The 7,041-nt window shown below is 54.1% G+C and overlaps 1 long non-coding RNA gene across 8 annotated transcripts in view; it reads right to left on the reverse strand.

Annotated features, from left to right (window-relative positions):
• Window positions 1-6,966, reverse strand: part of LOC142023262 (uncharacterized) — a 41,091-nt gene extending 34,125 nt beyond the window's left edge. For 2 of the 8 annotated variants that reach the window (XR_012648187.1, XR_012648192.1), the window contains exon 1: window positions 6,618-6,897. This is a non-coding gene — a long non-coding RNA (uncharacterized LOC142023262). The other 6 variants (XR_012648193.1, XR_012648188.1, XR_012648195.1 and 3 more) reach the window with 6 other exon arrangements.
• Between the last annotated feature and the right edge of the window lie 75 nt (window positions 6,967-7,041).

Consider the following 7,041-nt stretch of genomic DNA (forward strand, 5'->3'; position numbering starts at 1 on the left):
TCTTCTGGAGTCTGCCTAGGATGACGCAAGCAAACAGTTTACCAGTGATGCTTAGGAGGGAGATTCCATGGTAATTGTTGCAGTCGCTTCTGTCTCCTTGGTTCTTATACAAGGTTGCAATGTTAGCGTCGCGCATATCCCGTGGAACCGCTCCCTCTCCAGCACAGGCACAGTAGCTCATGTAGGGATTCCAGGAGGGTGTTCGTGGCACACTTGATTACCTCTGGTGGCATACCATCCTGGCCTGGGACCTTTCCTACTGCAATGCTGTCGATGGCTTTCTTCAGTTTGTCCACAGTTGGTTCCTGATCCAGTTCGTCCATTACTGGCAGGAGCTCGACAGCAGCAAGGGCTGTATCAACCACAATGTTCTCGCGTAAGTACAGCTCGGAGTAGTGCTCGACCCAGCGCTCCACCTGTTTGGCTTTGTCAGTGATGACTTCACCAGATTTGGATTTCAGAGGTGCCATCTTGTTCTGGGTGGGTCCTAATGCCTTCTTGATGCCCTCGTACATTTCCCTGAGATTACCAGAGTCAGCACTGGTCTGGATGTTGCTGCATAGCTTAAGCCAGTAGTTGTTGGCACAGTGCCTGGCTGTCTGCTGAACTGTTTTTCTGGCTGCTTTGAGTGCTTGCAGCGTACTCTGGCTCGGTGAGCGTTTGTGCTCCAGGAGGGCAGCACGCTTCTTTTCAATGGCTGGAATCATCTCATCAGAGTTAGCTTCGAACCAGTCATTTGAGTTTCTAACTGTTCTTCCAAACACCGACAAGGCCGTGTTGTAAACTGTATCCCTCAGATGTTGCCATCTGGATGTCACATCGGCACCCTCAGGGCTCCTGCACAGATTCTCCTCGAGGGTCTCTCTGAACTTTTCGGCTCTCTCTGAGTTTGCTGTCTTTCTGGCATCAATACGGGGCCTTCCACTTGGTTTAGAGTGGTACAGCTTCCTGGGTCTCACCTTGAGTTTGGAGCAAACTAGCAAGTGATCTGTATCACAGTCGGCACTATGATAGCTGCGTGTCAGAAGGACGTTTCTGAGGTTATCACATCTAGTGATGACTGTGATGGAGTGGGCGGAGTGCATGTGTGAGTCAGGCTGGATGTAAGAGGCAAGCCGAGCAGCTCCCAGTGGCTAAGGATGACCCTGGGGCTACAACTGGCAGGTAACACCTCTGCCCTGAACAAAGAGGAGGGAGGAGCCGAGCTGGGTTTTTGAATCGGGGAACGGCAGTTAGAGGCTAGGGGAAGAGAGAGCTGGAAGGCAGCCCGCCTGAGGAGGGGGAAAGCTACACCCCAGAGGGGCACCCCTCGGGGTCTTCTCCCCAGGACGAGTTGGAAGGACTCTCTCTGACTGCTGTACTGTTGCTTCTGTGAGAAACTGGGCATCTATTGCCTAATAAACCTCCTGTTGTACCTGCTGAGTGAGAGTCACTCCTGCCAGCGGACGGGGTGCAGTGCAGGGGAACCCCTGAACCCCATCACAATGACCACGTCTAGTTGATGCCAGTTTTTCGAGCGTGGGTGTCTCCTTGACACTCTGTGCTGTGGCTTGATTTGGAAAAATGTGTTTGTGATGCACAGATTGTGGTACGTGCAACGTTCGAGAATACGCTGTCCGTTTTCATTCATTTTTCCCACACCAAAGTGGCCTAAGCAGGAAGGCCATGAGTCACGATCGGCTCCAACTCTTGCATTGAAGTCACCTAAAACGTACAGTTGTTCGCGAGCAGGTATTTGTGCTATGGCAGCACTAAGCACGTCACAGAACTTGTCTTTTACTTCTGGTGTGGCATACAGGGTTGGAGCATAAGCGCTGATCAGGTGGACAGGACCGGCACAAGTTTGAAGTATGACCTGAAGGAGTCGTTCTGATCTGCCCATGACTAATTCCACCATTTGTAGAAGGGTGTTTGTAATGGCCAAGCCAACACCATACTCCCTGGGTTCTTCTTGGGCTTAACCCTGGCAGAAAAAGGTGTAGTCCTTTTCCTTTAGAGATCCCAAATCTGCGAGTCACATCTCTTGCAGAGCAGCAATGTCAACTTGGAGCCTCTTCAGTTCCTCATTCATGACAGCGGTCTTTCGGGTGTCGCTGATGTCCTGAAGATCTTCAGTCAAACTGGTCAGCATGGTCCGCACATTCCAGCAAGCAAGCTTAAGACTCTGATGGTTTCCTTTTCTTGTTGATTTTCTTATTGGTTTGCCTGGTGCTCAAATTTCAGCCACTTCTCAGGTTTGGGAACCTTAAGCCTCACACACCCAATGAGGCAGGTGAACTGTGGCAGGACAGTACCCTACTGGCTGGGGGCTACCCAGCTTGAGGCGGGCGGTGACTGTCCAGTGAGATGCGACGATCTCTCCCACCGTCGAAGGCAAACCCTGGCGCTCATTCTCTACGCCAATCGAGCAAGAACTTATAACCGGTATCTGTTACCTCCTGTGTTGGTTCAACACTGTTAAGTGATGCTGGAGTACCTCTTCAGGCGCGAGCCTGGGCAATTTTTTTTTGGGACCCTGGGCTGCCCAGACACCAGCGTCCCCCTCTCAGCTTTACTGATATAGTCCAAAGGAGAGGATAACCTCTACGTCTGGTACCAGCTCAGCTGCAGGAGTTGCCGGGTCAGTGCCAGGAGTTGGCACAGAACCGCCTTAGGACTCCCCTCCGGATTTTCCGTCAGGGTTTACTCCCTTAGCCTTGCTCCTTCCCAGGATAACCCACAAGGCAGTGGGGCTTTAAAAACCTGTGAGTTGGGAAACCCAAAATCTTATTTCTAGCCTTTTTTAAGCACTTTGCTACCCCTTCCCTCCCTTCTGCTCCCCTCCCTCTCCCCTCCCCATAGTCATAAAAAGCACATCTCTTATAGAGCAAGCCAGATTCCACCTCAAAAAAGGAATGTTTGGCTAACACAGCAGGGAAGCCAAGGAAATGAAATGTGACATGAAATGACCTTATTAAAAATGTAAACAATATATCTAGAAGAATCAGTATGAATCAAGAGGATCCTTCTAAATCATGAGTTTTTGAAACAATCGTGTTTCCAAGAACATTACAGAAAGGATCTGCACTTGTCAAATATTTCTCCTACCTAATACAAAAATAGCCAAGACAATTGAAAAAGAAATTGTTCCTTGGCTGGGAACTTGAAGTGCAATGTACAGAAGAGTGATTTTTTTTTTCAGCCAAGAACCATTAACAACAGAAAATCAAAAGGACAAAGTTGAATGACCCACAACCAAAGTAGCCCTATTAGGTGCCAGCGTGGCAATGAAAATATATTAAAGAGTTCATTCAAGACTGCAGTCACATCACTGACATCTGAAGCTTCTAGTGTGGCATATTTTAAAAAGATACAATCAACTTGAAGTTTTTAATACAGGCTTCTAATACAGACTTGACTTTTTTAAAATAGTTTTTCACAATGCAACCTTTAATTGTGCTCTTTAGGATTTCTCAGTCCATAAAGGTTCATCTCACGGATGTTTGTAGGCTCTTTTCAGCAAAGAAGAACTACTCTGAAGGCAATAGTGTGTACACAAAGGTATCTGCACACACCGACACTATAGCATATATTTTCTTCTACATTTTTTCATTTCTAGCAATCTTGTGTATTACATGTAAAACTATATTAGGTATGCAAAATTCATACAGAAAATGTTGTTCCCTTTTAACTATCCACAGAGCGCCTCTATTACAGGTTGAGCCACTCTGGTTTGGCATCCATGGGACCTGAGTGGTCTTGAACCAGGGAATTTGCTAGACAAGGAGAGGTCAGTAAGATCAGGGGTTTTCACATTCCCCTGCAGGCAGTCACTTGCAAGCTTCTTCCCCCCCGCCACCCCCCCAGCTGTTCCGCTGTCACACAAGGCTCCACATGGCCCCCGTCCAGGATCCACTGTCCTCCCAGAGGCCAGAGATTCTGCTCTCCCACCCCACAGCGGCCAGGGGCTCCGCTTTTGCCACAACAGCTTCACTGCCACCTGGAGCACAGCTCTCCCGTCCCTCCCTCCGCCAATGGCTGGTGGTGCCACTTTTGCCCTGGCACCTTTCATGCTACCCAGGGTTCTGCTCTGTCCCTAAAGGCTGGGGACTCCACTTTTGCCCCGGCAGCTTTGCTGCTGCCCAGAGCTCTGCTCTCCTGGAAGTTCTGCTGCTACCAGGGCCAGTACAGTCACAATGGTGACTGGGGTCTCCACTCTCCCCTGGCACTTTTGCTGCCAACTGGGTTTCAACACTCCCCCCATGGCCAGGATCTCTGCTATCCTGGCCCCCTAGTCCAGCAATGCTCCTGCCCCATCCCACCAGTTTATTCCCTTGAGTACTTCCCCAGGGTCACTGACCATGCTAGATCAGGGGTATTGCCCAAACTAGGTAAGTCAGTCTTAAAGAGGTTCAACCTCCATAAAGGAGACCAAAAGTGGTTGTAGACCACCCACACAGAATAAAGCAAAAAGTGAGGAAGCAGGACCAGAATATTTCGTGTGTCAAGATGAAGGAGAGTAAGGGTGTGAGGATGAGGAGAAAAACCTGAAGGGAAGAAGAAACATGAAAGAAGAGAAAAAGGAAGGAAAAGGAAGCAAAAATAAATAAATAAATAAATAAATAAATAGTGGTTAAGCAGCAGTGGAAAGAAAAGATGAGTATGGTGATTGTTATTCTGTCTCCAAAATATAAGGAAGAGACACAAACATATCTAAATAATTGTGTAATTACAAAAAAAAATGAATAAGGACATTCAGAACTAAAAAAGCCAGGAACTGTTTACATTGCCTCTGGTCCTTGGGAAAGAATGGAAAACATAAAAAAAAAAAATAGATTTTAATCAAGCCACCAGATAGGTTCTATTCTATGATAGATGAAGGAGTTCAGAGACTGTAAACTCTTTGGGACTGTCCGGTTGCTACGTTTGTACAGTGCCTCTCACAATATGGCCCTGTCAGTAACATTATTTGCCTAGTTTTAACACAGACACTTATTTTTCTATGGCCCCAGTAGTGACACAAAACTGGATCTGACTTTGGCCAGTATCATGCACACCAGACAGCATTCTGAAGAGACACTGCTCTGCCCTTCACCCAGCAAGACCCCACGTGCCATCACACTGGCAGAGGTTGCGGGTCACTCCAGCCCTGGGGAAATCACACCCACAGTAGCAGCCTCACCTGAAAACGGGCAGTCACATGGGCAAGGTCACCCCACCAGGGGCAGTTCATTCCTGGAAGTCCGAGCCTGCCCTTTATTCAGGGGATGTGTCAGTGGCATGTTTGGCCTGATCAGCTCTTCGCTGGGCAGGGGGCACCACGCATTTCTTTCCCCAGGACCCGCAGGCCCTTGCCAGAAGGCCGCCTTTCGTAACCCAACCCACAGGGGGTTCTGCAGGGCGGAGGCAGCCGCGCTGGGGAGAGGGTGCCGGCGAATCGCCGTAGCCTCCTCTCAGACCCCACCCGGGCCACACGTTTGGAGCCTGCCTGCGGTCCAGTGCCAACAGGTACACCCCCTAGGCCAGGCACCTCGGGCCGCTGGCAACCTGCGACCATTCACCCCCACATGGGGTCACCGGGCACCCGGCAAACGGCAGCCCCGCACGGGGCACCCCGAGGCAGTGCGCGCACGTGAACGGCGCGTGAAAGGCCACCGAGATTCGCAACCCGCCGGGCCTGGGCACGGGCCGCTCCACCCTCCCCAGCCCCGCCCTACCCGGAGGGGGAGGGGGAGCCCACTCACACGTCACGCGCAGCCCGGAAGGGCGGAGCCAGAGCGCACCTCTTCGCTCTGCGGCGGCAGCTATGGAAAATTTTCAGGCGCGTGGCCCAGCGCTCCGGAGGCCCTGCCCCCTTCCGGCCCTCCCCACCCCCCCGGCCTACTCTCGAACTTTCGGCATCCCTGCCCCCGTCCGCCGGAGCCTAACGGTTCCTCGCTCCTGCGCCCGGGGAGTGCAAAGAGCCGCTCGCGCGAGCTCACCGCCTGTGCCTCAGCTCCGTACGCCGCACGTGGTGCTCACAGCGCCGCGCCCATTGCAACAGGGAGACGGGCTCGCACGCGGCCGCGCCCGGGCGCGAAGCTGGTCCCGTGTTTTACCCCTAGACTGGGCAGCCCGGGGACCATGCGGCCGCCGGAGAGTTCCCCGCGGGTGCTCGGCGCGCCAACCCCCCCGCCCGGCGGCCTAGGCGCACAGTCGCCCGCGGGAAGGACGGACAAGACCAGACCCGGGGCACAGTTTACCGCTCCCGCTTCCCAGGGCGCGGGCTGCGCAACGCGCGGACTCCGCGCAACTCGGAGCAGCGGGCGGATACAGCGGAACTTGTCCCCTCGGGGCAAGGAAGCGCCCACCCTCCCGGGGGGGGGGGCGGCGGGCGGCGGCGGCGAGCGAGATCAGCCCTGGGGCAAAAACTCCTGTGCCCAGTCCCGCCCCGCGGCGGTCGTGCCCCAGACCGTAGGACTAGTTACTGTACGGGACGACGGCGGCGGCTGACTCCGCGCTGAGATTACAGCCCCAGGCAGCGGGATCCCGTAGCCCCTCCCGGGATCCGGATTTACAACGCCCCGCCCTGCGGCCACACATAATGAATGACTGCGGCAGGTCAACTTTCACCCCCTTAGCCCTCGCCTCGCTCTCACGCGGTGGGACACTTGCGCTGCGCCGGCCCGGCTCGCTCACAACACCGGGCGGGGAAGTCCCCGCTGCGCCCCGGGGCCCTTGCCGAGCCGCCCGTTCGCGGGGGGTGCGGGCGCTTGAGGAACTGAGGGAACTCGATGCCCTTGAAACCTTCCCGGGGCTCGCACGTGGCTCTGGCGGCCTCCGCCCAGGCGCCCCCCCAAACACACAACGCGGCGCCCGGAGGTTGCGTACACCGGGACTGTCTCGCTGGGCGGTAGTGCCGCCCGGGGTTGCCGCCAGCGTTACCTCAGGGCTGAGCAATGTGCCGGCATCACCGGCCGGGGGGCGGTGGGGCTGGGCTGACTGGAGCGCCCGCGTCAGAGCGGGAGAGGGGGTAGAGCTGGGGAGGGGCGGGGCCGGGCTGGTGTTGGTATACAAAGAAGA

This window comes from Carettochelys insculpta, chromosome 1 (genome assembly GCF_033958435.1).
Source record: "Carettochelys insculpta isolate YL-2023 chromosome 1, ASM3395843v1, whole genome shotgun sequence".
In the NCBI taxonomy this organism is placed as follows: Eukaryota; Metazoa; Chordata; order Testudines; family Carettochelyidae; genus Carettochelys; species Carettochelys insculpta.